General features: G+C 35.1%; 1 protein-coding gene across 1 annotated transcript in view; it reads left to right on the top strand.

The window, feature by feature from the left end:
- Positions 1–409: 409 nt before the first annotated feature.
- Positions 410–15,499, top strand: part of LOC115444835 (axin) — a 102,144-nt gene continuing 87,054 nt past the window's right edge. The window contains exon 1 of the mRNA XM_037437748.1: positions 410–647. The gene's annotated coding sequence lies outside the window, so the exon portion shown is untranslated. The remainder of the gene's footprint in view (positions 648–15,499) is intronic.

Here is a 15,499-nt window from a genome sequence, read left to right as displayed (position 1 = left end):
TTTTTACAACAGAAATTAAATAGTAAGCAATTAATATTTCCATATTTTATTCCATCTCAGCATTTCAATTTTCAACTCGACTTCTATTGTCACGTGCAGTTTACATGCAGTAAGTATATTACTTTTGTCCTCTTTGCTTGTGTCAAAGTTTCGCCATCTCTGTTTACTTATCTTAGTGATGATAATAATATAATAATTTTATTGGTACATTAACAAATATTATAAAGACCAATATTTAAAAGCAACTCGTGATTTATTACATCTTATATACATATTATTATGTCATTAAAATTATAAATAATTAATGGAAACTTGGAAGTTGTAAGGTTAATGTTATTAATATAAACAAGTGTTTATTACGTAAAACGGAACGCAGAGCGGCTTACAAAAGTTCCATGAAATGCCGCAGGGGCGCGCTCATGTTCATCAACACCATGGCGAAGGCGACGTCAAGCGTGTGAATAATTTTTTGTTTTCTACGCGAAAATGTTGTTTTCAATTCGTTTATAAGTTGAAAGACTTTATATAAAGTTACCACAGGTGCTAATAAGTTGTCAAGTGTACAAACTATTGTTGGAAAGTTGGAAGTTAAGTGTGTGAAGTTATAACGAACTCTACGATCACTTCGGAATTCAGGTGTCAACGAGGTAAGAAGATGATGCTTATTCCAAGATTATGACTTCTAAAATTAACACTTTTGATGTTAACGCGTATTTTAATAGTCCTAAATGTTGTAATTAGCTCAACATAATAATAACGTTACAACAACAACAAGGAACAGGTAATAGTTATAAATAATTTACGGTAAGGTTAGGATATCTTGTCTGCAGTTGTACCAAGATTTTTTATACAACTTTTGTGTTGAACGCTGTGTTTTGTTAGCGAGCAGCGACTCGAGTTCTACTTTAAAAAAGTTTTGTGTTCAAACTTGTTGTTTCAACGTGTACCTACTCACCCACTGACCTAATATTTCATGTGTAGATAGTGTAAAGAAACTTTTTATGTACAACTAAAGTCAACACAACATTGTTAGATAGAACACCATTCATGAACACTGATTATAGTTCATAGAATAAACCCAGTTATGCTACAATAACTTTTATATAAATTTAAAGTAACTTATTGCAAAGAAGTATGAATTTCAGTACAATAATTACTATTGTTAAATAACTTATTGTAACCTAAAAAGTTATATATAACTGTCAAGAAAACTTTTTATGAGTTACAAAGTCTTCAAAAAGTTACAAGAAATATTTATTGTCCTCATTTGGTGGAAGTATGTATTTTTATTAGTTTTTTAATGTTTGCATTAATGTACACATAATACTGTCTCATTTCATTTAATTCATATTTCATTTGTTTTTTTTTGGTATTTTATACTTTCATTAGGATGAAAATTTCTTACATTTGATTAATTTTATTCATTGAATTTGTCTTCTTCAAAATAGTTTTATTCTGTTATTAATTTATTTTTCATTATTATAATGGAACAGTTATGATTATTCATTGGTGGTAGAAATTCATAAAAATAATGTTGATCTTGATTGGCCAAGATTTTATTTGTTTGCTTTACTTTTACTCCAAAATTCCATAAAACTCTATAAAATTTTAGTAAAGACTGAATTATTGTGTTTTCTCTTAATAATAAAAACAGCTTAACATGAATTTAAATACAACATAGCAACAGATTACTATTGCATTAAAATTTTAAGTGTGAAAAATAAATTAAAACATAAACACTTCATTTTAAAACTTACCGCAAGACTGTTGTTCAATTTAAAATTTTATTAAGAAGTATTATTTTTATAAAATTTACTTAATAGAAACCAACACAATGTACCTATAGATATATATAGTATGAACCTGATGTTCTAACTTTCAACATGACTGGCAGCTCAATTTGTTTTACTATAAAATAAACAGACAAAATGAGACAAAACTCTGCTTCTGTCTATACTAGGTTTATTAAGTTTTTGATCATATACTATATGCTACAGAACATTTTAAAAACTTATCTGCTATAATTATTATAAAGTCTTGTCTATATGTCCCTAACAATAATTTAACTTCTATTATGGGGATATGCTGACTTATAATGTAATTTTATAAGTCACTTGATGGTTGTTATCAAAAACAATAGTCGCAGTGAAGGTGTTTCTAACATTCAAATGTGGTTCAATGTTTAATGTAATACATAGAATGTTGTTGCCATTATAATTTTTTTTCAATATTGTGATTGCCCATGGTGTAGGGGTCTCTAACCAAAAAATGATTTACTATGATGCATCTTTTAAAAATAAAATCAGCAAAATTCTAATGGACACATTCAGTTGTTGAGATAATAATGTATTTTTTTTATATTGCGCATGTAATTATTGTTTATAAACAATTTAATAGCACCTAGAAACTTTAATTACAAAGTACCTATTGTATGAAACTGTATTGGCCTTGTCACCCTGCGTTGTCACATGTGTTTCTTAATGCTCTGTAATTACTACATTACCTACACTGCATGGTGATTTAAATGGACAAAACTATATTACCTACTTAGATGGACTGTGCATTGCATGAAGATGCTTCGTAGTAATATTCAATTCTTGTCCAAATATTTGTTGAGTTCAATGACCACTTACCATTTAATATTGCGTTAATTAAGCAGTTAAATACATTTTAATTTACATATTTTAACATATTTAAGATGCTATGATATCACTGTTTATTTATCTATAAACATAGGTCAATGAAATACAGAAAAAAATTGCTTACGAAGTCCTAAACGAATTGTTAGTGTAGGAGGCGCATATGAATATTTAAACTATAAATTAGTTTCGTACGATTACCATAAATTAGGCCATGCATTCTCGTGACCCTTGCACACAGATGACGTCACGGATTTAAACTTTTAAATTAGCACGTAGAGTGTGTTAATAAAATAAGATATTCTATAATTTCTTAAAAAATAAATTATAAATAAATATTGTGTAAAAAGAGTGTCAAATGCGTTTCAAATCCCAAAATAAATCAATATGTAATATTCGTCACGCTATCCGCAAAACAGAATCAATAAACTAAAACTAAATAGTATTGCGGGAAACACTGCATCGAAAACTACGTTTGGTGATAAAAAATCATTAACATATACCGCGCTTGATAACATTCACGTACATCACAACCTAACCGAATAAAACAAATGTAAACACAGCACGCGATAATTCATAAACAAAAACAATACAATAAAAGAAAAAAATCGCACACGTGTCATCAATCTCCCTCCTCTTTTTCTGGATAAAAAAAGCGGTTTGCAACAATCAATTCCCTTTGTGAGCGACATCAATGGGAGCGGTTACTGTGTACCTATCCTTTGATCTCGCCGCCCACTGAAGATGCGACAGTGCGCTAATACCGCCGCCGCGGCGCCGAACGGCGTAAGCGCCTTTATGAAGTTTACTAACGTCGAAAAAATATATTTTTAGACGGCTTTTCCCGACCGGTGGAAAGCTTATGGGTGTGGTGATAGTTAATGTTTTGGTTTAGCTTATGAAACGGTTCCTTCATAAGTAAAAAAGGCGTTTCCATTAAATTCACTGTTGGCTTATTAATTTGTGCGATATGTTTTGAGAAGCGTAATGAGGGCAACTTCTTAAATGTATATTATTTTGTGGATACGAGTTAATTTATTTGAACTTGGAACTTAAGAAAGTATGTTAGGATATCAAAAGATTTAAGATAACAGCGCTGATTTCTTGCTATTTATTATTATTCCCCTTAAAATCACCTATTCTTTATCCCTTTTTAAAATGGGATTTCAAATAAAGTCTCAAGTAAATATAATTTTATTTCTTTATAATTAGAAACGACTCATAACACTTCATAACTAACTTGAACTTAGTCCTAAAACCAATCAATCAAATCAATAATCCCTCGATGAAAACATATTAAAAACCTAGTTAAAAATGCACGAATTAAAATGTATGTCGGTTAAGACTTTCTGAAACCGCGCGCAAACCGAGCACGATTGCTAAAGGGGATTCGTAGCTTTGTAGCAGAAGTGGGACTTACTGTCCAACGGACTTGCCCTACAGCCGACCAGCTCAAAGCAAGCACCGATCTGGCGACTGTTTAAAAAGTATTTTATTGAGCTCCGGCCGGTTTTCATTCGCGCCGTATCAACTGTTTTACAATCGTCGTAATTGCTTCTGAGTTAGCTGTTTGATATTAGTTTTATTTTGTTTTTAATAGAATGTTCTGGTACGGGTAATTGGGGAGCTAATGTTGCTCATGACAAAACTAAATGTATTTTTTTCATTGTATTATAGACTGTATTTAACCTTACCTACAAACTAATTGTGGAAAAAGTTAAAAGTTTCTTGTAGCCGATTTTCTCTGGCGCAAACCGCTCTCCGAACTGGCGGTAGAGTTAAATTTACCGAATCTAAGCAATGTGTAACATTTTATGAATACGAAATATATTATCTCTTTTCATTTCATGAACACAATGCTATAGGAAGTGATGGTTTATTGTCGACTTTTTTATAGGAATTGTTTTATGGGCCTATGGTTACTTCACCTTGAAGTTTTCACGGCACGAAACACCTGTGAGATAATAGTCAAACCAATATGAATCAGCTGTTTCATGTTGAGAAAAATGTGTCTACATTGTGCCCTACCCCATTGTAAGTACTCAGTACACGTACGATCAGCAGTGCGTACAATTATTACCTCTGAGCTCTATCATACATATTGTAGCGACCTTCTGCCTTATCAGTCAATTAGAAAATTACAAAATGTTAATTGGCGAATATCTGTATAATCTGATGTAAATGCATCGATTACATGGCTTAGTTATTCGTTAATTGTTATGGACCAGACAAGATATTTTGGACAAAACGAAGAAAATCAATGATAAAAAACATAATTATGTATTAATGACTTTAAGTGTCTGGTCATTGTTTTGTTATACAAATGAATGACAAGAAAGCAAAGCGTGGCCTTAATGTGCTCGTCAGTCAGATATTGATATTAAAATACGCATTCAAAAAATACACCTGCAACCATAAAACGCTGAATTGATTTTTATAGAGTTAATATATGCTAAATGCAAGTGGCTTTTTGTCCCTCAGAATCACATCCAAACGAACGCAGCCGCGACTTAAACCTAGTATGCAAATGATTTATGTTTGTAACAATATGTCCGACTACCGCCCTATCCTCAATTGGAAAATAACAGCGACCTGGCTGATCGAACAAGGTTTGTTTATTCACTTTGTGCAGTGCAGTTCAACAATTACTCGTCCACGTCAAATGTTCAGAAGCTAATTTCTTACATGTTTTTTTTTCAACGCCCGCTATTTTATTCTCGTTTATAAAATGTTAATGTAAAACTTAAATTAAAAGCTATACGTTTGCGCAATATACATCATAATTAAATAAAAATTACAGTAAAATTGATTGTTACTTTCAATTCAGGGTGTAGCTACCGCGTGGGCTTTTAGTGACCTAGCTGCACCAGTGCTGTCGATTTAAAACCTGGCCTTATAACATAAGTTTCAAACGACAAATCGGCTCCCAGCTGTATTAAATTAGCCATCAAACAATACAGTATGGTAATCGTACAGGGGCCTTATTCTCTATCCCGCGCGTTATTTTGACAGTGCGTAACAAGCACGTAACACAACGCATCATGTTTAGGACTATAGAAACTTGGCTTACAGAATACCATTCCACCCACATTTCTCGAAGATAACATGACACGGCCGCGTTACGCGTTTACACTATCATACAGAATAAGGGCCCTGGGCCCTTATTCTTATTCTTATTCTGTAAGCCAAATTTCTATAGTCCTGAACATGATGCGTTGTGTTACTTGCTTATTACGCACTGTTAAAATAACGTGCGGGATAGAGAATAAGGCCCCAGGTACTCGTTTGATTGAATGAATCGAAGCCCGACACAGAGGGGAGATCTGCTACCGTATCATATCCCGCGAATCAATTAAGTGCCCCCTATCATCGGCAATGTATATTTCAATCATAATAAATATTTTTCCCTCTCATTGTTCTTACCCTACGTGTTGAGTACTAGCTGTGCAATGAAGGAGATTGTATAAATATTTTGTTCTTCACTGTTTATCAAATGTCCTCTTCAAGTTTTGTTTATTTATGCGTTTTTGTCACTCGGAATTGTAAAATAATTTTAGGAAAAATGATCCTTGACTTCTCTTGGCTATACGGAAGTATACCAAACAGATATTCATGTTTACGCATTAACATTAGTTAGGTACTTGAATGATCCGTTACTATATGTATACTTGAATGATAGTTAAAAAAAATATTTCTAGTTAGAGCAAATCCAATTTGCGTGATGTATTGATTAGAAGTGATACGTGAAATGCCCCGAACTGCAGTTTGGTGATGTGGCAATAGATATGGCACCGATGACAAGGAAAGGAAATGAGGTTGACGTCCCGCCAGCCAACCTTACGACCGTCTATGAACAGTAACACCTCGAATAATTAACAAAGCACGACGTGGCGCTGCACTACAGTCGTCGCCTAAAGACAATAGATATTAAGTTTCCTGATGCCGAATAAAATACTGACACTGCTTGCAATGTCCTTCAATATACTTGCAGAAAGCTGCTTGACGGCAATAATAAACAATGCAGTCGTACTCAGTCATATTTTTGCAATGAGAAACCTACATAAATAAACCTACCTAGTAAAAATAATTAACAGTTTACACTGATCTTTTATACCGTCGAATATATCTGCAAGGCTGTGTTTACATTGGTGTTAGTCGGGCGTGAGCTTTTTTCGTTTCCCTGTTGGCATACGCAATGTAATCAAAAAAGGCTCATTTGCATAGGAGTCGTAAAACGCTGCGTTTAACCAAACGTCGACGCTTTAACAAAATTTCACAAGGACATTCATGCGATGTTTAAAATCGCACAACGTTGTAAAGGCCTTGGCGTTAATAAATCCACGGTTAATGGTTATCAATTCGATTCATGGCAATGTTTTTTGTTAAATCGTAGGAAAAAAGAATTTCGTGTGAGCTCTAATTTAATATGATTTTAACTATAAATCGTAAGTTCATTTCGAACAATATGTCTCACATTGAATTCTATTAAATACTAGACATACTATAATTGTAAAATATATACATTTGTCACTTTAACTTTTCGGACGACCAACACCTCGGTCCCTCTGTGACCACGAAGGCTGCAGTCTTCGGAACGTTGAAAGAAAATTATAATATAAAAAAGCGCAATAAAATCCGTAAAATAATTTTATTTCAATGTTTTATATTCTCTTAAACATAAGATATAATTATGTCTCGATTTTTATAATTTTGAAAAAAAAATATTTCTTTACTAGTTAGGAGTATGCGACATATACGAGGGAGTTCGTCTGGATAAAGTTTTGTCTATTGCTTCTGCTAAACGGCATTATGCAAGCCCTGTTGAGTTTTAGCTTAACATAGGCATCATAATTATTACGCACATAATGTCACAGGGTGACAGCCATCTTGATTAATACTTTATAATTAATAACATTGATTAGTTCTGCATAGCGTTGTACATAGCCAGTCGCAGACGTACTGCCTACTAGAGCCCCGCCCCGTCATTCAGCTGTATTAGAAATACATTATTTAAACACATTAAAAGTATGACAAAGTTTTGATGTATAAAACTGATATTCCGCGTATTTCCGTTTGGACGGCCCCGCGTCCAATCTCGAGATATAAAAGTTAGCATGGAGTGGGTATGCGGGCGCCCGCCTTCGCTCCGCAACTCCTTAGCTGAAGACAAACACTCGACTCTAATTCTTCGGTTAGTTTTGTGATTACGGACCTCTATCGATGGTTTAATCTTATTAATGTTACCTTTTTTGTCCTTGTATGTCTTTGGAACAAGCGCTGTTTGTTTTATGTAGAATAGAGTAAAGTTAATCGCCTTACCGCCATTTTCAATTAACGATCCCGATCGCTTTTTCGAACTATTTCAAAAATGAACCAATGAGAACAAAGTTTTTTTTGCCATATTCACAAATGAGTTATTTTGATTGGTTCATTCTCGGAATCGGTTTTGTCGATCCAGATTGCGATCGCTTATTGAAAACGTCCGTTAATTAGCAATGAAAATGAATATGACCTATTTTTGAAACTAAAAAATTATAAACCTTAATTACTGTTTCTTGCATTGAAAATTTATTGGTTTTGAATATATTTAATCACGTACCTATCTAACGATTAAATATTTCTCTTGGGAATATGTAGAAATTCAAAAACAAAGCCGTTATTAGTAATGAACCAAGTTTGGCACCGCAGTAATTTCCTTTTGCTTTACAATTTGTAACACAATACATGTACAGTAAAGTACATTGTACTTGTTTACATGTGCCATTAGGGCGTGCAATGCGCCCTCGCGATGGGGGAAATCTCTTTGTTTCCACAAATACAATATTGTTTGTTGGTGTTGTTGCAAAACGATGATTTTTTTATGTTAAATAGAATTAAAAAGTCTTACGACGTACGCAGACGGCCGAGAATTGTAGATTTATTTATTTCCAATAACAAATTAGGTATGTAACAGATATCACTTATAATTAAAATGCTCAATATAAAATGAATATATACAAAAATGAATCCCTATTTCCCTTGGTCACGCCATCACGTGTGAACGGCTGGACCGATTTCACTATTTTTTTGTTGTTGTGCTTGTTATTGTCAGGAGAAGATTCTTATGAAAGAAAAAATTCAAAAATTGCGCGGAATATTAGAAAATTTAAGAAAACTTAATGGCAATATTAATTTTACATAACTGTTAGTGGTTTGAAATAACTGTCAGCGGTCGATAGAATGCGCGCGTGCATACATAGTTAAGACAGGACAACTTCTGTCGGGTCGGCTAGTATTATATAACAAAAACATGTAGTAAGTATATTGAACAGTGGTACCCAAAATATGATTTAACTTGTGCTAAATCATATTTTGTTAAATTATTGATAAATATAAAAATAACTGTATACATATTTATATAGACTCCAAAATGACTTGAGCGATATTAAGGCAGTTTTAGGTAATCATCAAATCAGCCCAGCTGGTAAACCTGTAAAGTTTGCTAGTTATTTAACCTCCAGAAGTAATCTTGCTATAGATAATTAGTTCTACCGGTGCGAACCCGAGGCGTGTTGCTATGCATTATCCGATAAACGTCTGGTATACCCAGGATCATTATAATTTATCGAATACCTGATGGCATTGTAATATTTTATGCGGTAGTGTGAATGAATTTATCGTTGGCATAATTAGGGAAATGAATGTCAAGATAAACGTTTTTTTTTATTTTTTTTTCACATAGCCGGTGTTATGTGAAACAAATTAAAAATGTACATAATACCTGTTAGTCCTCGACGGAACACTAATTCGGGTAATATCAACTTGTTATGTCAATTTTCAATTAGTGCAAACTTTTGAGGCGGTAAAGCCATTCCGCTTGTATCCTGTATCCCTTTATTTTAAAGTGTTTCGATATGGTTCATTGTAATACTTATAAATCAATTACTTCAATTGAAAAGGGCCTGTGTAGTTATGCTTTAATCATCTTTTTATGTTCATCGTATTCAAACTGCTTCTATAAATAGAAAAGCTATCTTGTTTCCTAAAGTCTAACCGCAAATAGCCTTCTGTGTAGTAATGATTGATGTGTGGTTAGTTGTGGGCGGGATGGCTCGCAAACGTTACTCATTGGTCAAAAGTCGAAACCTTATATGAATCGATAGAGCTCATTTATCCATCGGTCGGCAGCGGCGCTTTACGATTAACTTTTATTGTATAAAAGTAATTATGGGAAGTAATAGTTGCTAAGATTGTCAATGGTAAAATGATTAAACATGTCCGTCAAATAACACTAATCAAGTGACATAATGCAACGTCAAAGCAAAAAAGACGTCTTAATGAAATTAACAAGAGCACACAAACCGAAGACACAAGCAAACCACAAGAGGAAGTGAGTTATCGAGTAGTCCATATAGATAGTTCACTGTCGACATTCCGTGCCGCAGCCACGCAATATCATATCATAGATGTGTGCGTGCTGCCCCCGCCCGGCCGGGGACCGGGCAAATTGGCGTCGAACAATTAATGGCCACCTGGCTCCATTGGTAATCGACCGATAGAATTAAATGAACGGACTGCACTAATTGCCCGGTAAGACAAAGGGGCAAACACTCGCCTTTGAGCGGCGATGTCTAGTGTCACTTGAGGCGAGTCGGTGCGTCGTGGGGGCGCCGGGGCCCTCCGATTGTGTGCTGTTGATATTGTGCTCAGACATCATTGATTGTTGCCGGACGTGTTTGCTTGTCCGACGAACTGAGATGCGACACTCCTTGTTTTATTAAACCCCGACGTAAAAATGAGTTTCATACTTTTGACTTGTTCTAATGTTTGTTTGGAGCATCATCTCTAGACGAATACGAAAATTTAGGTTTTTCGAACCTTTTTTTAGTTAGTATCTTTCTTAGTAATTTATAAACGTGTTAATGATAAATCTAGATAGTTGTAATCGGTTCAAAACTTCCGCATAAAATACTTTGTACGTATATCGTGTGATAATATTAAAATACGTACTTGGGATCCAATATTATTTTGAAACAATTTATTAATATTTCAAGCATTAATTTGTTTTAGTTTGAAGGATACTGTAGCCGATGTAATTAATTACCAGGCTTTATGATGATAATCGGTACGTGTTAAAATGACTAGCATACTAGTGCATTGTTATGCGGTAATTTGGTAATTGGAAAATTATAAGTGATTTGTTTCCTCAAATTGTCTTTTTACATGTCATTAGTAATATTATAAAAATATACACATTACCGTTCGTAAATCTAAGCCCAATCGTTTCTGAAACTAGCTTGGAAAGTGTGCGCTAACTTCAAATTGTCGTAGCATAAGAGCAGGTGAAAGAAAAAAAATATAAGCATAACAATTGTCTATTGTGCCGGTTATGTGGCACAGAGGGCGTGAGGACACACATCTCAAACACACGCCATAGAGCATGACTAGATGGACATTCTCGGCGTTTAATTGCGCTGCAATCAACCGCCCAGTGGCCGATGGCCGCACGTTTGAGTGCCTTTGACCAGCGGCTCTCAAACTGTCTTGACTCCTGAGTAAAACAATGTATTGTAGTTGCGTCCTTAAGACTGTTATTATAGCTGTCGACTCGCTATAGCTAAGGTGTATTGGAGATATACATTGTTGTACCCCTTGCTGATAACAAGGGGCAATGTGTGCCATGTTTTAGAACCGCAGCGCATACAATCTGTAGCGTCTTGCGCCCAGTCACGCCAATTACGCAGCGCCGTGCCTCGGAGGTCTGCTGTGCAGTCTACGATATTGTTCCATCGCGTGTCTATCTACAGTTTGGAATTTAAAAACTATTGGTGTAATTAAACGGGCCCCGCGCTGTCTTGTCCGCGCACGGTTTGAAAGAATTTTTAGAATTCGATTCGACACAAACTGTACAGGAAATATAAATTGTTGTGATGAAAGATATGTACGGTTTTATGTGGGTGTTAAATGTTTTATGTGATTATTTCTTATACAAAAATACATAATTAAGGCTGTTGATACTAATAAGTAATTTAAATTTAAGTGTAATTCACACCCTCTGACGGAGATGCTTTGCGACGTAAAAAGTGTTAGTAGCAGATGTAGTTCAACATCACTACTCCGTAGCGTAGTCTTATTATGATACTACATTTTGTAAAGTAAGCTTTTTCTAGCAGCTTCGCCCGCCTAAAATTAAACTTCCAATGTAACCTTTACGGTAATCTAGAACTTAGCTTATGCTAAATGACATCTGAATTTAATTCGCGGTCTAGGCACCAGTGGCTTATATGCATTCGCATATCATATACGTAAATGAGGTGTTCACACCATCAGTCCGACCTAATAGGCAACATGTATATAAATTCATGTTCACACCATGAATCCGGCGAAGGTGTGACTCGAGAAGAGTTACTGACTGCTCTCGGCCCGCGGCATCTAGTGGCTCGTTAAAGCGGGGCGTCTCGCGACACCGCGTAACAACACCGTGTAGTGCCGGCCGGACGGTGCGTTTGGTAGATCCATAAATCGTAATATTGCACTAATATTTGATAGGACGGATCAGGGGGCAACATATACTTGGACACTAATATGCATTAATTTTACATGAATTACGAAAGAGAAACCGGCAGGAATCGGGTTATATGGGCACTTCGCACCTATTAAAGGTATTAATGATACAATCTCTATGATATCTGAGTCCTAAGATGTGTTCTGTACTTATGCCTAAGCTATGCAATGTAAAACATGTTGAAGACGTTTGACCATTTCAAACAGAAAAAGTTCAAAACTGTGTTTAACTGAATGATGATATCGGCCAGTGCCTTGCGTGATTGGAAGTGCTACACCATCTAGAGCATAAAATCAGTGTTATGCTGTGCGTTATAATTTAAAATTGCTTCTAGCCCTTATGGACGATCATGTCGCCTATCAGGCGAGCGGCTCGTTTCGTTATTCACTTGTACAACACATCATCATCATCATCAATCACTTAAAGTCGACTGCTGAAAATAGGCCTCCCATAAAGATTTCCAGACCTGTCGAAAGCGGCCTACGTGCAGCCTGTTCCTTGTAAAACACAAAGTGATTTAATTCTTGTATTCGACACAGAACCTTACTTTTATAATATAACTTATAATCTCAACATATTGCTAACTGCAATCCAATGGGAAGTAAGACGTGAGAAGATGGCTTGCTGCGCAACGAGTAGTGGCTCGTTACCGCTCCCGCGCGTCAACTAACGATACTGTCGAGTGCCGTGCAGACTTCGCGCAGTGGGTACATTGCCTTATTTTAAAATATTGGACATTATATTTGACTTTCATAAGTGTCTTATTTCATTAATCTTTGAAATCTAAAATTATTTGATGTAAATTAAAGCAACAATGAATCGTTATAATTATTTTTTTCAGCTAATTTGTAGGTGTTTAAATTACAAAATTTATAAATTAAATGAGCAAAACGTACGCGGTACATTTTCGTGCAATGGAACGGAGCATCTTATATAGAATTAGCGATGATCACTAAGGTAGCTTTTCAACTGAATAAATTGGAACGGGATATTTTATACATTATAACGTTAGGAATCAGACACTGATGACCTGTAAAGGTGGTTGATAGAAAGTTTCCCTGTGAAATAACTGCGAGAAAAATAAAAATAATTTAACTAACAATAGTTGCTTCCTTCTAACATTTTCTCTCTAAATTAAAAGATAATTAAAATAGAGGTCGTCTGAACTCATCTGAAACATCAAATAGTTCTAGTTGAGTTAAAGAATATTAAAAATATTTCATCTGCATTTGGTTCAAATAGTTGTTCTGTAGAATGAACGTTCTGTACAATAATGTATGTATGTATGTAATGTACAATAATGTATAAGAATTTAAAATTATACGCCTTAAAATAAAATTTGGTATCGGTCTTTTGTTTTTTTTTCCTTAAAGCCTAATAACATAAACTAACATAAAATAAACCTATTAAGATTTATCCATTTTTGAGGAAATAATGACAAATTTCAAAAGATAGAGCGTAAATATTACTCCCGTGTATTAACTCCGTGAGATACTCAGTGTTATTAATTTTCAAAGCATATTCCGTCCTATGATATGATTAGGGGAGAGTTGGCGTGAGGATTAAACCTAACAGTTGCGGGGGGTCACAACCCGCACGTACGCATCTACTAGACCAACGGGGCGATCGACAACATACTTAGGCTGCATGGCTGTGAGGCTCTTAAACTTTAAACGAAACTACCTACGCATTAATCGTATTATTTTTATTACTCTGCAAACAAACCACTTCTAACATGTCAATTAAAATAATGCATAAAATCTACTATTGCTGCAGAATGTCCACAATTCACAAGAAGTGCCAAAATAATCCAGCTAATGCATATCCGTGAACTGTTCCAAAACTAAAATCACTCTGCGAACTCTGTCCCTTCACTCCGCAGCACGTAACCGCGACGCGTCGCACGAAACGAGTGGATTTTCTCATGAGACGAGCGAGCTCAAAAGATGTCTATTAACGTTAGTTTCGGTAATGCAGAACTCTCGTATAGAAAGACAAATCCTAGGCTGCACGTGTTGGTTGAACACAAGCCCATTGATGCCGAGCATGCAGATATTGAAACCGCTGACGGCAAGCTTTCCGGCTTAATAGAGCCCCGAGATAGATTTGTTTGTGTTACATACATTTGATTTTAATCGCTGTATTAGTTACGCAGAAGAAATTATACCAATAACTTACTTTTTCAGGGTTGGCAAAGGAAACTGCTTGAATCAATCGCACGATTTACCAGGCATCAAGTTTGTCCATAGACATTATAGTAGGCTTGGCCCTTTTACGCTGTCGTACAATATTAAGTCAATCGACGATGGTACACAGGACACTAGTCATCGAAATTAAAAAACGAAATTCACAAAAGTATTTTTATGGTCAGAAAAGTCTTGAGAATCATCGCACAAATGTTTACTCAAATGAAAAAGTTTCAACTCTTACTTTGAGGACTACGTCTTAGTTATAATATAGATATGGTCCGTATGATATTATAATTTCTATGTATGCGTCTTATTCATAAATACAATCACAACTTTAAAACCGTTCGTAATGTCATCATAAATCAAAATGTGTTATTATAAATTGAAACCGCACGTATAATGGGGTGCCTCCCCGCTAATTCACCATTAAAAAGCTGACACAGAGCCTTGAACGCCGGAAGTCGCGTTTGTCTGAGCCCGGTAGCGGATCAAATTGATTGGTGTCTGGCTGGGCATTGTGTTTTTTCCCTGTGACCGCGGGTAACGCTTTGAAGTAAGCACGGTGCATGACTACACGTAGACTACAGCCTTTATGAATTTCAAAGCAAAGGGTTGTTACGAAATTACCGCATGAGGTACAAAATTACAACAAATAACAAAAGGATGCTTCAAATATGAGGTATTAACGACGGACAATCAAAGCTAAATGTAATTTTATAGTAGTCCTAATATCAATAAGCCTGTCCATTGAAACAAACTGGAACGGTGCGGAGTCGTGAAATATTAGTTATGATTTTAGTTATTCATCAAAAATCACAACATACATATAAATAATACACTTAAATAAATATTTGACTATCTTGTCATCCAGAATTGGCAGTTTCCTTTAAAAATCATCGTGAAAATGTGAATTTCAAACAATAAGATCGGTCAATTGCACACCTCTATTCCACGCCACTCCTGCGAAAACTCACCTTAAAAAGATGTGGAAAATTTTAAATTTTTTATTGTGCAAATTATTTGGATACGCCATTCATAGCTTGTGTCACAGCTGTGAGTGCATCTCCATAAAACTCTGTTTTGGAAAACTGGTCGGTTTTTTTTAGTTATTCTCAAACATCATCTCG

Source organism: Manduca sexta, chromosome 12, assembly GCF_014839805.1.
Source record: "Manduca sexta isolate Smith_Timp_Sample1 chromosome 12, JHU_Msex_v1.0, whole genome shotgun sequence".
Taxonomy (NCBI): domain Eukaryota; kingdom Metazoa; phylum Arthropoda; class Insecta; order Lepidoptera; family Sphingidae; genus Manduca; species Manduca sexta.
Note: the sequence above shows the minus strand (reverse complement) of the source record. Positions and strands in the feature narration are given on the sequence as shown.